Source organism: Dipodomys merriami, unplaced genomic scaffold (assembly GCF_024711535.1).
Source record: "Dipodomys merriami isolate MVZ:Mamm:240054 unplaced genomic scaffold, mDipMer1.0.p SCAF_7, whole genome shotgun sequence".
NCBI classification, from domain to species: domain Eukaryota; kingdom Metazoa; phylum Chordata; class Mammalia; order Rodentia; family Heteromyidae; genus Dipodomys; species Dipodomys merriami.
The window spans coordinates 20472955-20497346 of NW_027206290.1; the positions used below are offsets into that span (position 1 = coordinate 20472955).

General features: G+C 41.7%; 1 non-coding gene across 1 annotated transcript; it reads right to left on the reverse strand.

Moving 5' to 3' along the window:
* Positions 1-6857: 6857 nt before the first annotated feature.
* LOC138817415 (small nucleolar RNA U3) lies at positions 6858-7070 on the reverse strand. The gene has a single exon (XR_011368863.1). It is a non-coding gene; the product is annotated as a small nucleolar RNA U3 (small nucleolar RNA).
* Positions 7071-24392: the final 17322 nt, after the last annotated feature.

The window sequence follows — 24392 nt, forward strand, 5'->3', positions numbered from 1 at the left end:
TTTCTTTTCAAAAGTTAGCCTCCTTAATGGATTTCTTTTTTGTTTATTCATCTGGCCTATGTATCACACTTGTGTTTGATTGCTTAGTCCTTGTAAGTTGGATACTTTGCATGGCTTCGAGCTCAGACTTGTTAATATTGAATGGTACTGCTAGAAATCCAGGTCCTGAACTCATGACCTTGAGGGATGAGAAAGATGTTTTCCTATTATGAGTTATAGAGTAAATTCTAGCTAGATCAAACTCTCGGCTGAAGGACATAGTACCAAGGTCATGCTTTGATCTGTGCTCCCTTACAGGAACTGCTATTTAGAAAATGGGTAAATTACCCAGCTTCAGTAAGGAGCAGACACAGGTCTAAAGTAGAAGATGGCTTGAGATTGATCTAGAACTGTAATTCTCACCAAATGGGGAAAGGTTGGCTATAGAAGGTGATGGAAGGCGGGGGGGGGGGGGGGTTGGTCATGGAGACAGGACCTGGTTGGTGGCTGAAGGGAATCTTTCTCCCTGTTCTTAACAACAGATAGAAGAGAAGACTGAGTTCTAGGTATGGGGAATTTTACTGATTTGTCAGAATGAGAACTGGGAAACAGCCCAGAGACAAAGTACATCCATCTCTGGGGTCTGGGGAGGGGAGGGAGGAGAAGAGGGGTTGGTCTAAGTGAATGGTTTTTATTTAGAATAGATGTAACTAGTATATTCTTTTCTGCTTTTCTTCCTGGTTTGTAAGCTTTTTAAGTTAGCTCTTAAAAAGCATGCATGACTCATGCCTGTAATCTTAGCTCTGCTCAGGAGGCTGAGATCTGAGGTTCATGGTCTGAAGCCAGCCTGGAAGGAAAGTTCATGAGAGTCTCATCTCCAGTTAATCTCCAAAAAGGCCAGAAGTGGAGCTGTGGTTCAAGCGGTAGAGCTCCAGCCTTGAGTACAAAAGCTCAAGGACGGCACCCAGGCCCCAAGTTCAAGCTCCAGGACTGGCGCCAAAAGAAAAAAAAAGCATAGATGATCACCTGTTTAACTTTCATGTGCCTACGCTCCAACTGACAGAACTCAAATACGCTTTTTAGTTCTGCACTCTATTTGCCATATATTCTAAAGTGTCCTTTCCCAAACCTTTGAACTTTTAAAGTTTTGAATAAAACTTAGCTTCTTCCAAAATGCTACAGTTCTTTTTTTTAAATTTAAATTGTGTTGGTTGATGGTCACCTTCCCTGATTACCTCCTCGCAGTTATTTCCCGGGGACCAATATCTTTCAGTGTTTACTCACTGACCTTTGTCCCCGGTACTTAGAAGGAGGCATGAGATACACAGATGTCCAGTCAATATTTGTTGAATATGAGAATGAGTACTGTAAAATTGTGGCATTTTATACATCAAAAAGGCTCACAGTTAAGACATGTCTTTTTTAAATGTCAGGAGCTGTTCTTGGGGAATAATTCAATTTGGTTTCTTCCCTTTCTCTACACCTATAGTCAATGCAGCCATCCAAATTATGGGACTGTGGTCAGCTGACGGGGCTTGCAGACTCCTAATTGGACACCTTAGTTAGACTAGAACATGACTTGTGCCCACTGCTGAAGATTCCGCTGAAAAAAGGTCGTGGAATCCAAGAATCCAGAGGAGTCTGGATGGTAAGGACACAATGACTAAACTTAGCAAATTTGCCTTTTGAGTAAAGTTTGTAGATTGAGAAAACAGAATTCATTTCTGTGCTTCACTATGTTGCTTAAATGATATCCCCAACCATAAATCCAATTCATGTGCCAGGATGTAAACAAAAATCTTACATGCAGGCCAAGCTCATTAGTATGATCTCTCCCCTTGCAGAAATGATTAGCTTACTGATGCTAAACTCAGAGGCAAGAAATATAGTTCTAGGATTCAGATGCTGGGTGGTCTAAATCTGACAGCTAAGATCTCTACATTCTCATGAGCCTAAGGACAGGTGCCAGTCAAGACACTTTAGGTGTCTTAGGGCAGATGACCAACATTTATTTCCATCAGTCCATGGGTAATAAACACATTGCTCCATGAAAGATGCAAATATCTCAGTCAAGTCTTGATCTAGCCTGGGAATCATTCTTTCCTATTATTAGGCATGCCCGGGCAGGTGTTCCTTGAGTGATCACCCCAAGTTAACGAACAGGAATGTCTCTTCTCTGTTCCACTGAGTACCCATTTGTCTCTTTCCCAGATGGTTTGATTACAATTCTATCTCCCTCATTACCACCTGAGCATAGCAAGCAATCTCCTTTTATTGATGGATTTATTTTCCCAAGGCAGCCGATTTCATTTTTGATTCCTGGTGATTTCTTTCATTGTATACACCGGTAATATGCTTTTGGAGTGTGAACTTGAACACAGCCTTCTAGAGCTAGGCCACTGCTAAGTAATAAGAAGGGAAGTCACCACAGGAGTGAGAGATACGGACTAAGGCAAATTCACATGGCATCCCTGAGGGCTTCTCTCCACATCCCTGACATCTGTGTCATGTGTCATGTGTCATGTGTCATGTGTCATGTGGTTGGGTCCTTGGAGCCTCTTACCTCTTTGAGCAGTGTGTCTCTATTCCCCCTCCTGGATCTGGGGAGGGGGTTCCACATATCTATGGATTAGCTTTACCTTTGGGAAGTGAAAATATGACTTAGTATGAAGACAGAATGATCTCCCAAAGCCGGTCTTTCTAGAGAGTCAGGGTTCTCCTATCAACTCTTGAGAAATATGTTCCTAAGATCTCAGCCAGGAAACCTGTCAGTATATATAGGCCACGATCTGAATTTGTGAAGCAGAGGGCCCCACCAGAAGACTCCACCAAGGGCAGAGCCAGCATGGAAGTGCCACCCTTGCCATCTCAGGACAACAGCATCACTGAAATGTGTTTATGACAAAGCTAAATTATTCATAGTTACCTACACATCCAGCATATCCCCCACTTACACCGACTGTTCTTTGCATGGCTTTGTTCATTAAAACCAGAAAAGGAACAATATGTCTTGGAAAATTTTTCAGTCAGTCCTGAAATAAGAGGTATTTTTTATACAGTCCACTTTACAGTATCAGTGCTGTCCAACAGAAGTATAATGAGTCACATATGTAATTTAAAATTTTCTGGTAGCTACATTAAAAAAAACACAAAAGGAAACAGGTGAAATTAATTTTGAGTATATGCTTTGCTTAACCCAATACATCCCAAACAATACCACTCCAATATGGAATTGGTATAAAGTTATAAATGGGATATGTTACATCAGGTTGCTTTTTCATTATTGTCCTAAGTCTTCAAAACTGTATCTCATTTATACTTGGAGAACAACTTTACAGAGAGCTGGTGGCTCACTCTTGTAATACTACCTAGTCAAGAGGCTGAGATCTGAGGATCGTGATTCAAAGCCAGCTCAGAAAGAAATGGCCATGAGACTTTTATCTGTAGTTAACAATCAGAAAGCCAGAAGTGGATTTGTGGCTCAAGTGGTAGACTGCTAGTCTTGGGCAAGAAAAGCCATGTGAGGGTGAACATCCCTGAATTCAAGCCCAAGAACTGGCACACACACAAACAGAGCAATGCAATTTGGGCTAGTTGCCTTGAAGCTTCTCGGCAGCATGTGCCTAGGGTCTCCTGTGCAGAACAATGCATTCTTAGGACATTTCCATCCCACGAACTTTCTGGTTAGTTGCAATTCTCCAGTTTTGATCTCTGACTCAAGGAATTCATTCGCCCTCTCCTGTGACTATCTGGTTGTCCTTCTCTTTATTAGTATTTACAAAGCTCCTTCTCTCAGGGAGGGTCTAATGTTTCCCTGTCCAGGTTGAGCCTGTGTGGTCTCAAGAAGCTGCTAATGACAACTATGTTCTCAATGAGGCCTTCTGAGTTCAGTCATGGCCACCAGTGGCTGCAAGCATTCATGTTTCTGCCTTCTGTTCTGCTTCTGAGATCAGGGACAGCTGCTTCAGAATGTAACACTGCCATGACTTCCTAAGTGCCCTTCTGACACAGTTCAGTGAGGCTGCAAACTCTCAGCATTGATTACTTTACATTCCCTCTGCCTCCTGTATGATCTACAGCACAATACTCTGAAGGTACTGGTGAAGGGTGAGACCAAGCCTGTGGTCATGAAACTGACCTGTCAGGCTCAACCTGAATGTCCCTTAGGTGATTGACAGACATTATGTTCTAGCCAGACCAACTGCCTGATTTAAAAGGCTTAGAATGTGTGGCTTTCAGGGTGTGGTGGCACACACGCCTGGAATCTTAGCTACTAGGGAGGTGAAAATGGGACAATCATAGTTTGAGACCAATCCTAGGCAAAAGTTAATGACACCCTAGCATGAAAAAACAGATGGCCTGTGGTGGTTCACATCAATAGTCCTAGCTAAGGAAAAGGCAAAGCCAGAAGAATCACAATCTGAGGTTGGCCTGAAGCAAAAAGCATTTGACTTTATTTGAAAAAGTAAAAAGTGAAAAGGGTTGGAAGCTTGCAGCACAAGTGGCAAGTGCAAGGCTCTGAGTTCAAATACCAGTGTTACCCCAAAACAAGGTCTGTGTATTCATACTTGGGTCTATTCAGAAGAGCCAGCTTGAATGGATGACAAGAACATGCTGAAAGGATGATAAGTATTCTTATTTTACAGTCACATAATACACAATAAATGCAGTGAATTCAGATTACAGCCACACAAAAGATATAAAAACAATCTTATTCTAAACATAGAACAACATAATGGCCATAGAACATTGTGAGCTACTTCCTCAAAATAAGCAAATTAAATTAGCCTATATCATTATTTATCATTATTGTTTTTTGTTTGTTCCTTACCCGTGTGCCTTGCAAACTACACAAGACTAAATACTCAAACATATATATTTTTTATTTGCCTTATATAGCCACACATATAGAAATGCCTAAAATTAGTATGAATAGAATGAATTAGTGAGTCTTTCAATAAAAGCTACTAACCAAACAGACAGCCTGATTACAAATCACTGTTACTCATTTGGACTTCAAAAGCAGTTGACTCATTTATTCAGTAGTTAATGCATGTTACTTCTTGAAAGGAAAGTTATTCTAAGTAGGAAATCAAACGTTTGTATTCTCAGATTTTATATTCCTATAATATGCAGTCTTTAAACTTTGTAAACGTTTCCAGGTTTTGCCCAGAGCAGATGGGAGTGGTCAAGGTGCTGGCTTTCCAAGAGCCAGGAGTGTGAGTTCAGTGGTTGGAGCAGGTTGGATTCAGGCCTGGTTAATGGATGTCTCTACCTTCCGGATCAGCTTAGTAAAGCTTCATTCAGTTCAGTTCCACAGGTGCTTGGCAGTGCCTTTTGGTGCTTCAGGGGGCCTAGTATGAATTACATAGGGTTTCTGTGCTCAGCAGACTAAGTCTACTACACAGAGACAACCTTGACAATTTTGATACACACTGAGATCTCCAAGTATGGACTCTGGCATACGACTCAGAGGACTGTAGCTTGTCAGTGGCTTGTCTCCATGGTGCACTGGGGAAGACTTCACAGTGAAGGCCATGTGCACATCTACCCTTGAAAAGCCCTGGGCCCATCACATCTGCTGTCCTCTCTCCTGCTGCGAACTCTGCTCCACAGGTGGCCTCCTACATCACTATTTCTCCATCTTTTTCTTGGCATTTACCATTATCTGGACTTCTTTTTTGTTGTTGTTCAAAAATGTTTGCACTCATTACCTGACTTATATAACTCTTCTGTATATCATCTTTACAATAACAATTTTAAAAATGGACAAGATAAAAATGTTTGTAGTGCTGGAGATTGAACCCAGGGTTTCTCAAATGCTAGATAAGCACTCTACCACTGAGCTCCACCTCCAGCCACCGAAACCATGTTGCTATGTGTTTGTGTACTTGCTTTTTGTCCCTCTGCCATGTTGCCCAAGGATATAAGCACCGTGAGAGCAGAGACTGGTGTGTGTGTGTGTGTGTGTGTGTGTGTGTGTGTGTGTGCATGCGCGTGCATGCGCGCATTGTGCTCTATGCATAGTGCCTCAAAATGCATCAAGGATATCATAAGAACGCAGAAAATTCTTGTGGAATAATCCTTTTGCTCCTCCATCTCAGCAGCTGTGAGGAGCCACTGCAATTTTTCCTTGCAAAAAGGCACTCGATAAACTTGCTCTGGAAAAATCATCCTAATTGTGGGTTTAGGATGGATCCCAGGGGACATAAACTTGGAGAGAGAAGAATTAGATGGTTCTTGTACTCATTTAGCTATGAGTGATCCAGGCAAGATATGAACTGAGGCAGGAAGCATGAAGGTTGATTCCATGACCTATGTCCAGTGGAGAATGTTCAATTCACACTGGCCTTCACATTAATCCTCAAAGACCTTCCCTATTTCCACCTCCCGAATTTAGAGATATATCTTTTTTTTTTTCCTGGAAACTTCTTTCCTGGACCTCAGCATTTTATTTAGATCTCCACTTACACATCACTTTCTTTAAAAAAAAACCATTGCAATTTATTTGCACTGAATTTTCATGAATTACTGCCTTTAACTCTTCTTAAAAAGTAAACATACAGTTTCCACTAGTCACGTATCATGTGCCAGAGGCCTCAGACCAAGCAGATATTTTATTCATCAATAAAGTTATTAACAGCTTGAGTGGCTTATGCCAAGAGTCGTAGCATAAACCTCCAAACCTCAACCAATGGTAACTCATCAAAAAAGGCAGGAGAGATCCCACCTGAAAAAGAGCCTGGCCAGGAAGTACGGCTTAACTCCTAACTACCCAGAACTGGTTATCTATATCAACAGGACATAGCACCATTTCTTTGACAAGACAATATATAACTATAGCATTAATCTTTCCTTACAGCACAAAAAGATAAGAAGCCACTCAGACTGTGTCTTCTCCCTCTTACTCTCCCAGAAGGACAGAAGAACAATCATCAATGGCAAATGGCAGTTTCAGGAAAGCAACACCAAGAGCTGACTTCACACTCTGGAGAGAATTCTGCCTCTCCTCTTCCTGGCTTCTGGTACTCTACACCATCAGTGAGATTTCTTAGTGGAGTACTACAGAAATAATCTCTGAACATATACTTTTCCACATCACCTTGTTTGCTAGTTCTATCTTGACTACCGTATTTAAAGTATCCCCTCTTATACCTTGGTTTTATCTTTCTTCCTGGCACATGGACTCCTTACATATACACAGTACATGTACATTCTCTGCAGTCAGGAGAACAAGAACTCAATCTGCCTTGCTTACCGCTCTATGTCCAATGGAGAACACATGATAGTAACTCAAAGAACAGGTTTGCTGACTGAATAAATGAGTGACTAGGTTAGACTGGCTATGAAGATGGTTAATAAGAGAGACTGTTAAAGGAAACTATGAGTCATTTGGAAATTAAAATAAGAGAAACAGAGCTTTTGGTAGAAATTACAGATCCAAAGGGAAGCTCTTCACTGAGACAGAAGTAAGTAAGCCTTTGTTTTGCAGCATAAAACACTGATGGACACATTCTAGGGCCATCATTAGTAAAAAATGAATAAAAGCACCTGATTTGCTTTTCTAATTACTGTATATTGACTAGTTTAAAACTGCATCCTCCATGACTTACTTCTCTTCGGAGATTTTTAAAATATATATATATATACTGTATTTATCACTATTTGTATATACCAATGAGCCTTTGCTGGTTTTACTAAACTATTTGGTACCATAGATTCTTCTACATTATTTTCTTGATGGTTCCTCTTGGGATTACAGCCAACAATTCAATTAACACAAATGTAGTTTGAATTTATAATAAACTAATCTCAATAGCACTAAAAAACAAATAACCACCTTGACTATTAGCCAGGCACTGGTTGCTCATGCCTGTAAGCCTAGGTATTTGGGAGTCAGATATTGAGAGCATTGCAGTTCATGGCCAGCCTAAGCTGAAAAGTTTTCAGTAGCTGGGTATACTGGTACTTTTCTTTCATCCTAAGTTATGTTAGAGATTGAGGCTGGGGAGGATAGAAGTTTCTGGCCAACCTTGGTTGAAAAGTCTGGGATAGTCCATTTCAATGGACGGACGCTGTCATCCCAGCAATGAGAGCCTAAAACACATGGATCACAACCTAGCATAGAGCTAGGCAGGAAGTGAGACCCTGTTTCAAAAAATAACAAGTAAAAAGCAAAATTAAAGGAGCAGCAGTAAGATGTCTAGCTAGCAAGTGAGAAGCCTGGAGTTCAAACCCCAGTACCACCAAAACCTCCGAGAAGACAAACAAGCAGCAACAACAAAATCAACTTCACTTCTACAGGGTCCCATTTTTCCTGCTCTCTCCTTTGTGCTATTAGTATCATACAAATTTCAGTTCTCATTCATCTTTATATATTGTACACTGGGTCCCACAGATTTATAATTATTGTTTTCATGTAGTTGTCTTTGAAATGAGATAGATAAAAAGTTACCAAAAACCAACAACCTCCCCCCAAAAAAACCCAAGACCACTTACACCACCTTTCATCCTAACTATGTACTTATTGTTACCAATGCTTCTTACTTCATTTGGATTCAAATTGTCTAGCACTCATCTACAACAACCCAAAAGATAGATAATCTTTAGTATGTACTGTTGGGCAGGCTTACTGAAGTAGTAGAGCTTCAATCAATCAAGCAAGCCACACAATGTAAGGCAGAAAGAGAGAGAGAAAAAAGAGAAAGAAAAAGGGGGAGAGAGAGAGAGACAGAGAGATCATTCTATTTTTATGCTGCACTTTTAAGAAGATAGGAAAAAAGAATATTTACTTGTGGTATTTTTAGTGGGGTAAATAGCTCTACAGAGAACTTGGAGCACTTGAAAATTATCTTTTTGGATGATCTAGTGGTGAGAGTGGAGTATTGAAGTCTCTCACTATTAATGTGCTATAATCTATCAGTTCTCTGGAAGTGAACCTTTAATGGAACCAAGTGTTTTTGTTCTTATATTATTCTAGTGTAATGTTATTTAGGAATACCTCACAAATGACAGGAAAGAATTTAACCAAGGGGAAAAATAAAGTTCACTGTAAATTATTAACCTGGAGGAAATTAATCAGGGCTTAATTGAAAATGCAGATTCATGGGGCACAATTACCATTTGTTCACTGTAATGGATGTTGTCATCATATTTCCATTTTTTTTGATGCAAGAATCAATTTTGGTAACCTCTGTATTTCTGGCACCAAGAAGCACAGATTAGATAGTGCATACCACAGTCCTTAATATCCTAACAGAATTTTCTGCATGTCACATACTTAAAAAGAGCCAAAATGAAAACCAAAAGTTTTATCCTGACATTATTCCCTAAATTGCTGGAGAGCTATATTTCATTATTTTCAACAAATTTAACAAAAATTCAACAAAAGATATCCATACCTTTGAAAATAGCAACTCAGGTCCTTGTGGAGTCTCTGTTACCTTGGTTAACTTGGTCTGGCTGTCAGCCTGTATGAACAGCTTGCATGTACAAGGAGGGTGGTAAATCACAGTGGTTAAGGCTTGGGCTTCAGGCCAGAGCTGGATTCAAGTTCTGGTTCTGCCACTTACAACTTTATCACTTAGCAAGGTACTGAGTTCTCACAGACCACTTTCTAAACCTGGAAAATGAGGATGAATTTATCAGTTATCTCCTGCTGTCATTATGTCATTTTTCAAATGCAAAAAAAATCCACAAAGACTGTCACAAAAGTTAAAAGCCCAGAAAATACTAGCATTAAAGAATAGATAGTTCTGAGCAGGAAGGAGAGTTTCTTTTTCCCAGGAACTACCGAGCATAGCTGTGATTATTTTTATTGTTCTTTAAGCCTCAACATTAACTTTATCAGGAGATGTAGCTATTTCTGAGAAACAGGATAAGTACTCGTGCAGCCTGAGGTACCCATATTTATTTTCTAGAAGGCCTATGAAGCTTGAAAAAAATCAAATGAAAAGAACACACAAACAGTCAGAGATGGAAGAGAAACAAACTTTATCATTAAAAATCCTTAATTCTTTAACAAAAAATTCACTAACATCTATTTGTGCTAATAACTCTTTCAAAATCTGTACAATATATGTGTGTTTATATTTTATTTCTAGTCATGGCTTTGAAGATATTATACATATATATATATATATATATATATATATAATATAAATAAGTTAATACTAAATAAATATCTTGGAAGTCTTTCCAAAACAGCAAATCTAAACACTACTCCTTCTATTTTCCCAGCCTCTCTCCTTCAAATGAATACTTTTGTTTTCTTTAGATCTTCAAGACAGTTTGACTTCCTTTCTTAGTTAAAAGTTTCTCCTCTGAAATACTTAAATTTATTTTAAGTAAATTAGCTTTAAGAAGGGAAATATAATCCATATGCTACAGAAAGGTTTGGGTAATTCTATCAAGATAATTTGAACATGAATAAACTTCATTGGGCGAAATATACAGCTTCAGCCTGACTTTTTCTTCAGAGTTTTGGGAGTGTGAAGTAGCTGGGTATTTGTGTTTGTTTAGAAGCCAAAGACTGAATTCACAATGACCCCAGGCTGAATGAGGTGTCCCAGTTACTCTGAGATATTTAAGGAGCATTTCTGAGTGTGACTAGAGACTTTCCCTAGAGTTCACATACACAGCTGATCTTCTGCGTAAACTCTGTGCAGATATTTATGTAGACATAGGTTCTTCCTCATTCTCCTGAACTCTAGATGTCTAACAGTTTCCTCTCAAAAGCTAACTCACAATTTTTCCTTAGGCTAGGGGGAGGGGTGGAGGAAAGCAGAATGTAAAGATATGAGCAGATGAAATGGTTCCTTTCTTTTCTTTCTTTGCCTCAGCATAGAAGTCTCTTCCAAATAGGCAAATGCTTTCTAAAACTTCCATAACCAAACAATATATATTTAGTCTACAACATATAAACTAATACCCATCAATAACAGAATGGATAATGTGGGGGCATAGTCACCACAATGGAATGTGTTACAGCAACCGGAATGAATGGACTTCTGCTAATGCAACAATATGGGCAACTCTCATAAACATAATGTCTAGTGAAAGAAGCCAGGCGCAAAACAGTGCACACTGTTATTCCTGGTACTGCAAATCTCAGAAGGGGAAAATGAATCAGAATAGGGACTCCCATGTGGGGAGGAATTACAAGAGGCTTTATGGGGATACCAGTGGTATTCTGCTTTCTTTGTTCTGAGTGCTGATTACCCAACTGTATTCTTAGTAAAAATTAGCTAAATAGCACACTAATAATATATACCTTTAGTATATATTTCACTTTATTAAAAGCCTTTAAAAGTGATATCTAGGCCCAACCTTGCTGCCTCATACCTATAATTCTAGCTACTAGGGAGGCTGTGATTTGAGGATTAAGATTTGGAGCCAGACTAGGCAGATAAATCCATGTGACTTATATACAGCAAAAAGCCAGACATATAGATATGAGTGCAAGTGTGAGTCCTTGAATTCAAGCCTCAGTACCAACACACACACACACACACACACACACACACACACACACACACACACACACACACACACACACACACATCTTCAATCTCAGTACCTTGGCCAAAATGTTTTCTAACTAGTCTAACATTATTCACTTATGTTTTAGCCTTTCTGTGTCTTCTAATGGATGCTAAGAGAAAACCCTTTAGGCTTTCTCAAATTTTCCATGATGGTAAACCTATAAGTAATGACATCTCAAAAATAATTTGTCACTTATGATTTGATGTAATGATTCATGATTTTTGAGATGTAATGATTTACAGATTTCCCTAGCATTGATGTTAGACACTGCTGACAGCACATGGTTACAACTGACTTTTCAAGGTTCCCTTACTGGGACCATATGAACAGCAACTAAACTATTTCTTTTGTTCACAAAGACTTCAGGGAGTACATATTCTTTTACAGCAATATTGCACTGGTGACTATCTGCTGACATGGGTTATGTCTACTTAGTGTCGTGAGATTTCTTCCACAAGCATGATGTTAGAAGGCAGCTGGAGAAACTCACATGAATGATGACAGAACACAGGCTAAAGAAGACCTTGTAAACCATCAATTTTTGAGGTCTTCTGCTTATTAATTTTAGACTGATTGATTGGTAACAGGATTCTCCTAGAGATAATTAATAAGGAAGAAAAACAAGTAAGCTAATCACTTTGATATTTGTTAAATGAAAGAACAAACAAGTTTTAGGAGGTGTTTTTATACTACTAATAATCTGGATATATCTTGATCGTATCAGAGGAATATCTTAAAAGTTTTGTGTGTGTGTGTGTGTGTGTGTGTGTGCTACATTGGGCCTTGAACTCAGGTCCTGTGTACTGTCCCTTAGCTTTTTCACTCAAAGTTGGCACTCTACCACTTCAGCCACAACTCCACTTCTAGCTTTTTGTGGTTACAAACCTTAACACTAAGATCCCAGCTTCCCAAGTAGTTAGGATTATAAGCGCAAGCCACTGGTGACTGACTTTAAGACAATTTTTAAATGTTCCAGCCTTCAAAAATGTTAAAATATAGTTAACTATGCACTTTTTTCTTGATTAAAAATTATCTTGAATCCCCGTATTTTATTTAGTAATATTCAAAATTACTAGAATACAATTTGAGATGCTCATATACAACCAAGTGAAATTACTATTTTAACAGCATCACTTCAAAATTCCTTCAAACAAAAAGCCACTATCAAGAAGGAAGTTTAGTCATAAATCCCTCAACAGATGATTCTTGTGTAAATTATTTATATAGTTATTTTCACATTTCAAAACTGGATTCTTATCCAGAATAAGAATATGTTTTCTCCATGTTTTTGTTGTATTTTTTCACTTTATGTGAAGTTAAAGACATAAAGAAGAGAATAATGGTACAGTGCGGATCTTAAATAAGGATTCAAAGCCATTCAAATTTCTGCTCTTGATGAAACAAGTCCTTTTTCTTGGATTTTCATGTTTGCAAACAAGATTAGTAACTCTTATCCTGGCTAAATCACTGTTACATCATTTGGTTCAATATAGTCATAAGTGTTTTGAATGCTATTTTAAATTGGGTTTAAAAACATTATGTAAAATTATGCAAAATATTGTATTAAATATATAAGATGTATATTATACAAAATTATTTAAAATATTAAAATAATAAAGAACAGTAAAGCAAAAAGGGCCTTTCAGTTTCAAAGGAGTTGATATTTCAAGGCAATGAAATTTTGGGCTAACCAGTTTCCTCCACCAAGGAGGCTTGGATCTGATGCCACCCTGTACATCCTAGTAGATGGCCATTGTGATCACAGGAACACACAGTCCTCAACAATGATGTCACTCCATTTATTGTGCTCTCAGATTTTTTTCTTCTCTCTTCCTACTGCCTCCTCTTTTTCTACTCTTTCCTTCCCATCTATTTCTCCTTACCCTTCTTTTATAAAGCACCAAGATTCTTCCCTTGAATCAAGCTGAAGTTTGTGAGTATATAACTTTAGAAGGAGGCTGAGACTTGATGTCCTCAAATGTGTAATTTTGTGACTTTAAAAAATAGCCAGGGTCAAATTTCCTTCCCTTTGGAAGTGGATGAGGTAATGTGATGGGGGATAGGGCATGTGTGAGTGGGGGGTGGGGAGGTGGAGTGGCCCTCCAGTCCATCTGACCCACTGCTCTGCCACAGCAGCATGGTGGGAGGCAGGGAGAAGCTCTCCTCCAGCCAGACCCTTGGCTTTGTGAAGGCCACAGTCCCTTCCCCTTAACTCTCACTGAGAAGTCTTGTTTACTTGTCTGAATTCTCATACATTCAAAGCAGAGATAGGAAGTTCTTTCCTATAGCACGGGCAAGGAACAATTTTCTGCTATCTGAATATTTATAACATAATTTGAGAGCTAAATAGCATTATCAATATAGCTGAGAGGCTACAGGCAGCTGACCAAAACCAATGAGAAGCATACATGTCTGCCCTATCATGTACTAAATGATTTCACAGGACTTATACGACCCATTGGCCAGACATTTCCCACCCCTGCAGAGTCAGACATTCTGGGACAAAACCTGAATCACTCTGTTAATCTCATTCATTTCAATGTGGTCTTTCAACTAACACTAAGATCTGGTCTTTCATAGCAATCTGAAACACTGACAACTGAAAGCATTTCATGGCTCATCTTTCTTTTCTTTTGAACATGAAGCATATTTCATGCAAAATGAAGCAAAGGTCTTAGATACTTGCCTCTCCAACCAAGGAGTTACCTAAACATTATGTTTGCAGGTGCTTTTTCAAGAGGGACCTGAACCATACCAGGTATGTTTGGTGCACAGAGTCTCTCGTTCCTCCTCCCCTCTTCAAAGCTCTTTCTAGCCACAGGCAGTAACTGGGGATGTGTTGCTGACCAGAAATGACATATAGGCTCTCTAGCAATTTATGACATGACCTAGGTTAAAACGATGAACTCATGAAGGAATTCAACTAAAAAGATCAACAGGAGACAGCATTAAAATCAAGCAGAAGAAGGAACATGGCCAAAAAGTAGGAAGGAAAAAACTAATAGCTGAGCATTTCTGAATATTCTGGGTGGTTTTATTTTGAGAGGGTGGGGGTTGGGTTTCTGTGCATTGCTTAACACAAATCCCCTCCTCTCCCCCCTTCTCCCCCTCTCCTCCTGTCAATCCTGGAGCCTGAACTCCAGGCCCGTGCCTCTTTGTGTTCAAAGCTAGCACCCTACCACTTGAGTCACAGCTCCGCTTCCAGCTTTTCCTGAGTGGTTTCTTGGAGATAAGAGTCTGCTCGAGGTTGGCTTTGAACCGCCACCCTCAGATCTGTCTCCTGAGTAGCTAGGCTGACAGGCATGAGCTGCTCAAATCTCCGTTCTTTTTTATTTAAATGTTCCCAAATACCTATTTGTGGCACCCAGAAGAACAAAAAAACACCTTCCTTCTCCTAAAGACGGGTGTTGAGCATCTTGGTAACGGGGACTGTAATCCAGGATTGAGATCTCTAACATTACCTGACTGGAATAATCACGCCGCACGCTCCTCACTTCCTCTTCCGGTCTGGAGTTTATGGGGAGGAGGGTTTTCCTTCCGGGTCACATGCTGATCATTTCTACTTCCGGCTCACTAATCTGGAGAGGAGGGTGTCCTTCCTGGGTAAGCGCCATGGTGCTTGGCTCTGTGCTGCCTTCCTCCCTTGCAACTTCCTGGGGCAGGAGGAGGGGGTCTCTCAAGAACACATTTTGGGTTCCTGAATGGTAGGGGAAGGAAACTAGAACACCACCACGGACTGTTCTTTGATTTTTGATCTGGATAATGGGCATTTAAAAATAACAAAACTTTAAGCCGGGCCCCAGGGGCTCACGCCTGTAATCCAAGCTCTCAGGAGGCTGAGAGCTGAAGATTGTAGTTCAAAGCCAGCTTGGGAAGGAAACCTTTTATCTTCAGTTAACTACCCAAAACCCACCAGCCCTTGAGAGAAAAGGGACAGCACTCAGGACCTAAGTTAAGCCCCAGGACAGTAAATGAAACAGTAAACAAAAATTTTTAAAGACCGAGACAGCAACCCTGAGCGTTAGGGCAATTCCAGCCCCTCTGGTGCTGACTTAAAATGCCTGGTGTCAATCAGGGTAAATTCTGCCCTAGTATGGGCAGAGACAGCATACCCAGGTTCATGCTTGCTGAAGGGCAGCACTGCCCAGTGCCCAAGGACATCGCTCAGTGGCTTTTCCTGTCTTCAGTATTTTGCTTGCACATGCTTTATCAGTTGATTGGTTGGTTTGTTTTCCCCTTTAGAAATTTGTGGAAGGGGTCACACCTATAATCCTAGCTACTCAGGAGGCTGAGATCTGAGGATCGAGGTTCAAAGCCAGCAGGGGTGGAAAAGTTCACTTATCTTCAATAAACTACTCAAAAAAAAGCAATGTGGCTCAAGTGATAGAGTGCTATCCTGGAGCAAGAAAAGCTCACAGACAGCACACACAGGCCCTGAGTTCAAGCCCCAAGGGGGTGGGGATCCAGGGAAAGGAATTTCATGGAAGAAATAAAGAAATTTGCTGGTCTTTCATCAGTTAATCTTAACAAGAGTTCTCTTCTCATTGAAAACCTGCACTGTGAGATGAATTTAAAATGAACAGGCAAATTTGAGTCTGTCCACCTTGAAAAGTATTTAAGGCTGCCTACAGAGGAAGTCATATTTTCTGAAAACATCACAAACTCATGTCTTTAGTCTTTTCATGGAAAAAATGACTGTTGGGGCCTTACTTCTCAGCGCTTTCCACATGCAAAAGGCAGTTGGAATCCTGCCTGTAGGTGGAAAGAATAAATATTGTGCCTCCTTGATAGAGGAAAGTAGACCAAAGAGCTTCAGAAAGCCAGCTGAATGAGACAAGTCTAGAAATTCCTATCTTCCAGGTCACTGAAGGACCCTTGTAATTTGAAGAGCCGTGACTCAGTGTATCTCCCTTACCCTTCTCCAGCTCTGAGAAGCTCACAAGCCTAGTTCCTGTCATGGTGGCATCTTGGAAATGGCAACTCAGAAAAACTTGAGAGCAAAAAGGGGTCACTTGCTTTTCTTGCCAAGCATAAAACAGAAGCCTGTTTGTGCAGCTCTTTTTCGGAGCTGTCTTTGTCCTGAAATAATCTGAAAAGAGTGGGCAGGAACCCCAAATTGCAGTTCTCAAATAACCTTAGCCCCAACCTCGTATCTCATAGCTCTTCTTTCAACCCAGAGAGAGTTCCCAGCAGCGGAATGTCCCCAGTTTACCCCAGAATAAAACACCCTTCTGGGAAAAGCAGCCCAGTAATCCTCCTCAGAAACAAGAGCTCTGACTGGCATGGTGGTATTTCTTCCTTGGTGAGAAGAGCAAGCCTTGGGCCTATTGTTCTTTCCCTATTAATTAAGACTGTCACTAAGCAACCATTTTTATCTCCAGTCCAGGTTGCATAAGTTGAGAAAGAATGAGGCTGCTTACTTCCAAGTCCCTCTTCATTAACAGCTCATGGTTTTGTCTGAACAGACTGTACATACACAAAAGGGTCCCCAGGCTCAGCCTGGTAGCCATAATGAATTTCCAGACAAGAGTGACAGAGAAACAACAATGGTCCTGAAAAGGCTGAGGTCACTTTCTGTAGCTCCAAGGAATTGTCCAAGGCAGCCAATGGATACCAGGATCCCATTATATCTGGCCTGGTATTATGTATATTATTTCACTTAAGTTTCAGAGAAGGCCTGGGTAGTGTATGAAGGCTTTGTTTTACAGATCACAAAAATAAGGCTCACAGAGGTGAAATGAGTTGGTCAAGGTCACATAGAAATTGAGCAAGTGAGATAGGCCTAGGTCTTGGCTCTGCCTGGTATGAAACAAACATTCAGTCTTTCCTCCACAGAACTGTCAGACTTCCGTCCTGGGAAAGAGGTGGGGTAGCCAGCTATACAAGCCATACAAGTGTCTGTGAATAACCCAAGAGCTACCGGTTTAAGAATCTTATTGAAGCTGGTCACTGGTGGTTCATGCTTGTAATCTTAGCTACTCAGTAGGCTGAGATCTCAGGATTGCAGTTCAAATCCAACCTGGGGAGGAAAGCCTGTGAGACTCCAATTTACCACCAAATAGCTAGAAGTGAAGCTCTGGTTTAAGTGGTAGAGCACTAGCTTTGAGCATAAAAGTTTAGGGATAGTGCTCAGACCCTGAATTTGAAGCCCCAGGACACACAGAAAGAATTGTATGGAGTTGATTTATTTCTGGCTGCAGTGGCTTCTTGTTTATCTGCATGGTCTTAGCATTTGTCTAGTGTTTCGGGGACATGCTGATGCTTCCTGGCTTCACACAGAGTGGGTGAAGAGGAGAAGAGGGCCAGGACTTCGTGGTGGGGTGAGGAGAGTGAGTACTTGGGCCCACCTGGGTTTTGTGTCATAACTTCTGCTACTCCCAGAGTTATGATGTCACAGGCTTTAGGGTAACACCAGCACCTATGGAGGCTCCTTACTAGAGCTTCTCATTTGGAGGGGAAAAAACCCACAAAAACTTAGATCAAAATAAAAATTGGTATTAGGAGGTGAAAATCTGAAAATGGTGGTTTGAAGCCATCCTGGGAAGAAAAAAAATCAAGAGACTTATCTCCAAATAATCAGCAAAAAGCCAGATGCATTGTACTATCAAGATGCATTGTATTAATAAAGTGCTTTGTTAAGTGGCAGATATTTGTTCAGTACTTAAAGATAATAAAATTTAAAAAAATTAAGCAGGATGACAGGCACTCATGCCTGTAATCCCCTAGCTATTCAGGAGGCTGAGATCTGAGGATCACACTTTGAAGCCAGCTCGGGCAGAAAAGTCTATGAGACTCTTATCTCCAATTAACCATAAAAAGCCAGAAGTGGCACTGTGGCTCAAGTTGAGGAGCACTAACCTTGAGCAAAAACCTCAGGAACAGCACCCAGGCCCAGAGTTCAAGCCCCAAGGCTGGCAAAACCAATCAATCAATCAATCTATATTTATCTATATATATATTTTAAGTCAGAAGTAGAGGTGTGGCTCAAGTGGTAGAGTGCCAGCTTTGAGTGAAAAAGCTAAAGGAGAGCACTTTGGATGTGAATTCAAGTCCTAGTACTGGCATAGAAAAAAAAACTGAAGAAAGAAAAGGAAAATTGGTAAAGAGGGGCCTCTCCCCTCCCAGAGGGTCTACTTATCTCCTGACTTGAACCTGCATGCTTCACATGTCAAGTCAAAGCAGCGTGGGTCCTGGGGGGTGGTGGGGGAGGGAGGGAGGGAGGAACACTGGAGACTGGAGCATCAATATATAAACAATAGTCTCCAGTGTGTTACACAAGCAGACGCATAAGGTAAGCAAAGTGCACTTGTATTTGGAATCGCTCAAGGTTCTTTTATTTTCTGTTTACTATCCTTGCCTCTCTCTGTTGTTGGACAAGAACTCCAGCAGGCCCCCAGAAACATCTGGGGCTTACTCCTAGGCAAAGGACAGCCCTAATAAAGAAGTGTTATCCTGTTGCTCCCAGCTCTGCTACCACTTTATGGTCAGAGATGGCTGCTTCCGTTCAGCCTCTCCTTCTGCATTTCATCCAGCAGGAAAGGGAAAGGGGCCAAGAGAGGTGCACCTTCTTCTTTTAAGAACACTTCCTTGCCCACACTGCTTTCAGTCATAACTCATTGGCCAACACCTAGTCACATAGCTCAACCCTGCTGGCAATCTTTGCAGTGAAGGCCATTTATCCCACTGAAACTTAGGCTGGTCACACCAAGGGAGTAAAGAATGGTGACTGGGCCAAACAACTAGCAAGTTCTGTCATAAATATTAAAGAGTTTACCCAAAGTTTTTCACCAGGACTTTGTCTGCAGAAGGTGCTGCATGCTCCAGAGGGGAGAAGCTGTAAGGGCACTGGATAGGGGTGGGAGCATAGTTTGGGGTCTTGGGAGTGGGCCCTGATGTCCTCTCCCTGCCTTACTGCAATTCCTGGTTTTCAAGAGACCATGTGCCACACAGATAGCTTGAAGGTGAGGCCCTTGGAGAGGGAGAGAGATGGGAGGTGGGTGGAGGGGCTGGGAAGGAGAAACAGTTGGGGTAAAGAGAAGGAGCTTGGACTTGACCTTCAGGAAGAGGCATGATTAGAGTGACTTGGGGAAATAGTGATCGGGCATCTGAGTGTGAGCCAAAAAGGACAAAGAGAACCTATGGAAAAGCAACTCGTCTGGAACCTTTGGAGTCCAGGGAGGTTATAGGTAGTGGTGATGGTGGGTGGGTGTAGGATGGATGTGGGTATGAAGATGAGGCAGCTGAAGAGAGAGAAGTATGGAGGGTAGGTAGCACTGACTCACGGCAGGCTTTACATACTCCCAGGCTTTGTTATGTAGGAAGTCATCCAGCCATTCTGCAAGAGCAACTTGGAAAGGTGACATTGATTATCAAGATGCATCAGACTTATGTACTGACACATTGAGCTGAGACCCCTTAAAGATAATAAAAATTGGTAAAGAACAAACCCAAACCCCAGCAACTTGAGGTCTGTATGCTTTTAATTTTTTTAATTGTTAGTACTATTATTGCTTGAAGGTTTGTATGACATGAGATCTTGTGATGTAGCCCAGGCTGGCCTCAGTGATTCTTCTGCCTCAGCCTCTCAAGGGCTAAGATTAGAGGTATACACTATGACATTTGACTTAAAGCAGCAGTGTTGAACACTGTGTTCTCTTTTAGGTTTGAGAGATTAGTAGGTGCATGCAGACAGTACTGCCCCATGTGCAGCCATGAGGGGATAGAGCGTTTCAGGAGAGTAAGATTCATCAGAATGTCCTGTGAACCTACTGCTTTATGAGACAAGAGTGCAGTGAGCACCAGACCTTATCTGTCTTCCTGACTGAAGAGCATTATTGTGAAAACAAGGTACCAGGTTATCCCCAAATCTGCCCTACCTTCAGTGGACCCAGGTGGTTGGTCAGTCCTTGTAATTCTGTTAGCCTACGTCTCCCTGGACAAGAGTTCAAGGATATTTATAAACTTTATAATGTCGAGTGTGGCAGTTCACCCTAAAGAGAGCTGGGGTTTGCCTAGGCTTGCTTTGGTTGGCGTTGGCAATGCTTATAATGTGAAGTCAGAAGATTGAATTCAAGTTCTGCTTCTTCCTCTCGATATAAGACCATGGGCAAGTTCTCCACCCCTCTCTTCTTGGTTTCTCCACTTGTAAAGCTGTGGTAATTGCACCCTGCTCAGAGTTGAAGATTCAGTTGTGTCACATATTGAAACATGCTATGCGAATGCTTGCTTGTTTCTTTAGAATGCCCATAGCCCCTTCAGCCCAGACATGTAACCAGGAGCTAGCTGCTTAGATTTTTTCCCCTGAGTTTTGATAATGTGCTTAGGGTGCTGGCGTGAAGGAATAATTCTGGAAGAAGTTTGTGCCCAGGATATTCGGGGCTTGAAAATTGAGATTGCACAGCATATGCAGATTCACTTTCTTTTCAAGGAAAATAAGGCCCCCAAAATACCTCTTAGAAGAGGTTTCCCATTTCGATTATATGTATATATATGTATGTACATATATGTATATGCATATATGTTTACTCATGTATGTGATGTGTGTGTGTGTGTGTGTGTGTGTGTGTGTGTGTGTGTGTGTGTGTGTGTGTGTGTGGTGCCTGGTTAGGCCTGAGCTTTTATCTCAGTACTACTATTTTGTGGGTTCCTTCAGCACTGAGCAAGTGTGAGCTATATGGATCCACTTTCCCTTGTTGAAACTGCTTGGGACCATAAGGGTTTCTGGTACCCAGCCTTTCAAAATTATAGAATATTTCCACTCACACAATGAAATATCCTGAGGATAGACCCAAGTCCAAACACAAAAGGAACTTGTGTTTCACAGGCACTTATACACACAGAGCATAGACAAGTTCATACAAGGGTTTTAGTCCCTCTACATTTGGATTGGTCCATCACACCCTCAGATCAAGAACCTTCCACTTGTGGCATCATGCATCTGCACAAGGTTGCAGATTTGGTTTTGAATGAAGGGGTAGCGCAGCTGACTTGCTATGGAGTAAGTTGGATTAGCATGCGGAGGCAGAGTCCTGGCATCTATAGGAAACTCTGAGATCTGGTTTTATTTGGACTTACCTCTTCCTTGCCTTGGTCAATTACAATATATGGGAGAGATGCTCAACCCATATAGAGCGGCTTAGGAGCCTACTTCTAACTCCACGCTGCACTGAGGGGCTTCCACGGTGCCCAGAAGGAGGAATGGGGGAACTCCTTGGGTCACCAGCTGTTGAACTGGGCTTGCCACATACACAGGAACCCTACTCAAAGGCCAGACCTTGTAAGAAGCCCCTGCTTTACACAACCTTGCAATGGTAGCCACATCCTTATTGTGTAAATCCAGGTTAAAAACCACAAACCAACCAACAGCCTGGGCCTTGCTGGGCAAGCAAAGAGAGATTCAGCATACTGGAAAGCTGTTTCCTTTAGGGGAGAGGTTCTTTTTCCAAGTTGTCTTATTGAGGGTCCTGAGGATTTCAGATTAGGCTACTTTTTAAGTCATATGAACTTTGGGGCCACTGCTCTGGTTATGAAATGTTTTCATTTGGATGTCCTTAGAAAAAGTCAGTCTCCTTTCCCTCACTGAAAGTGACAAAGCAATTCAAAGGAAAGTCATTTGTGTTTGGTGAACTGAATCAATACACTTGTGGATTTCAAAAGCTAAATTGAGGAAACCGTAGGTGATAGGAAGATATAATAAAAGTAAACATTTCCTATAGGGCCAATGTAGATGAATCATAAAAAAGTCAACACAAAGTTCTTGTGGTTTGGGCTCCATAAGATAAGCAGTTCAGAGTCTGTGCCTTTAATAACAGGCTCTTTCCTCCTTTACAGGACAGAACTAAGCAAGATGACATCTATCACTATGCTATTGGCCTCAAGTCCCTGACAAAATGCTCATTCAGAAAGTGAATACCACTTTCCCCTCCTCTTCTCCCAGTTTTGTCTGTTTTCTTCCAGCCCTGGAGACTCAACATGGAGGACAAAAATGTCCCCGATTATATTCAAAGAGTAACATGTCAACCCATCCATAAATAGAAATTCTAATCTTGCTTATTCTTAAGTGCTATGAGGAAAGAGCAGGATAATGGGATAAAGCAGAGCGAATGAGGTAGACACTATTTTATGTGGAGGGATCACCTCTGTGAAGGTGACATTTTATCTGAGTCCAGATTTCAGTGAAGAAAAGAACCAAGGGTGAATCCAAAGAATGTGCAGGACAAAGACAGAGGAAAGAGCATGTGCAACCGTCCTGAGTTGGGACCAATGTGTCTTGGCTTGTTTAGTGGGATTCCTGAATTGATGAACATATGTGATGTGCTCTCTATGGAGAGATTCTAAGGATTTACCCAGCTTCTGCATGGTGGCCCCTAACTTAGTACCTAGTACCATCTATGTTTTGTTTTTACCTGAGCTGGCCTCAGACTACGATCCTCTTTATTTCCTCCTCTCAAATAGCTGGGACCATAGGCATGAGAATGCAAGCAAATACTTTCAAGTCTACAGAAGAGAGATTTCAGTGGCTCTTCTTTCTTGGGAGAGGAGCTAAAGAGAACAGAGACTTGGGGGATTGCTATCCTGAGGCCATCATATCCCTCACAAGGCCTGTCCTGTGCCCTCAGGCAGGGCCCAGAACCAGAGGCAGCAGAACTGACACCGTGTGAATGAAAAGTGACCATTAACCTTTACTCCATTGATGTCACTACCAGAACCGAGTCAACCATTTTAAGGTTATAAAACTTGTGTCTGCTCCTTTTTTTATTAGAAATTTTTTATTGTGAAAATACTGTACAGAAGGGCTACAACTACATGAGCAAGGTAATGAGTACATTCCTTATCAAGCATTGTTGGTATCTATTCTCACCCCCCGTCTCTCTCTCTCTGTCTCTCTAATTTGGCCATACTGAACCTCAAATGAAAGTAGGGGAGGTGGCAGGGGGACCCTGGGAAGCCTAAATCTTCGTACACCTGCCCCCCCCGCCCCCTGCCGTCCCTTCTCCACCCCTACTAGTAGAGGCGTTGGTTACATAGGTGCATGAAGTCATTTTCCCCCTTGTATTCGTTCATGCATTTTGTGAGCTATATAATTTCTCCTCCCAGAGTTGTAAAGCTGAGACTCTAGCCCACACTCTCCACTTGCAAAGAGGCCACCATTTTCTTCTTCTGAAGCGTGGCAGTGACTCTGCCATGAGCTGGTCTCTGCAATGAGTGAGTCAGCTTTTCTCTCTCATGTTAATAAGATTTGGCCGCCTTTGGTCCTGCTGCAAGCTGGCTGTGAGCCATATGGGGGTCCTAGAAGCGGTACCTGAGTGTGTCATCACGTAACTTGTGACTTGACTTAGAGGGTGCTAGGCCAGCACACCACACCAGCCCCATACCTTCCTGCCGAGCCTGCTGCACATCCACTTCATGTTGTCAGAGATCTCGGGGGGCATTCAGGAGGTCAAGAAAGATTTCCTCCAGGCAATCTCATGTCCTTGGATCCTGAGGGGGCCATGGATCAGAGAAGGGTCAGGAAGGAAGCAGAGGGCTTTGTAGAGAGAGGGAGGGGAGAACAGAGGATTAAAGCTGGCTAATCGTGACCTCTGATCTGACCTCCATCTCCTGGGTGTGCAACTGGACTCTACTTCCTTCCCTCCCTTGCAGTTAGGTGGGACTCTGGCCAGTGGAAGGTCATGGCCAGCTTGACCCTGGTCATGGCTGCCTCTCATGTGTTCTCTTCTATGGCTGCACTACTTTGGTTCACTGGGGGTAGGGGGAAACCAGTGCTAGGCCCTTAGCAGTGGAATTCTGGGGAAGCAAGGGTCACTCACCCCACCTGAGCTTTCTATCCTCCTCTGTCAGCCCTCCTGCCTCTGTCTCTCCTGCATCCC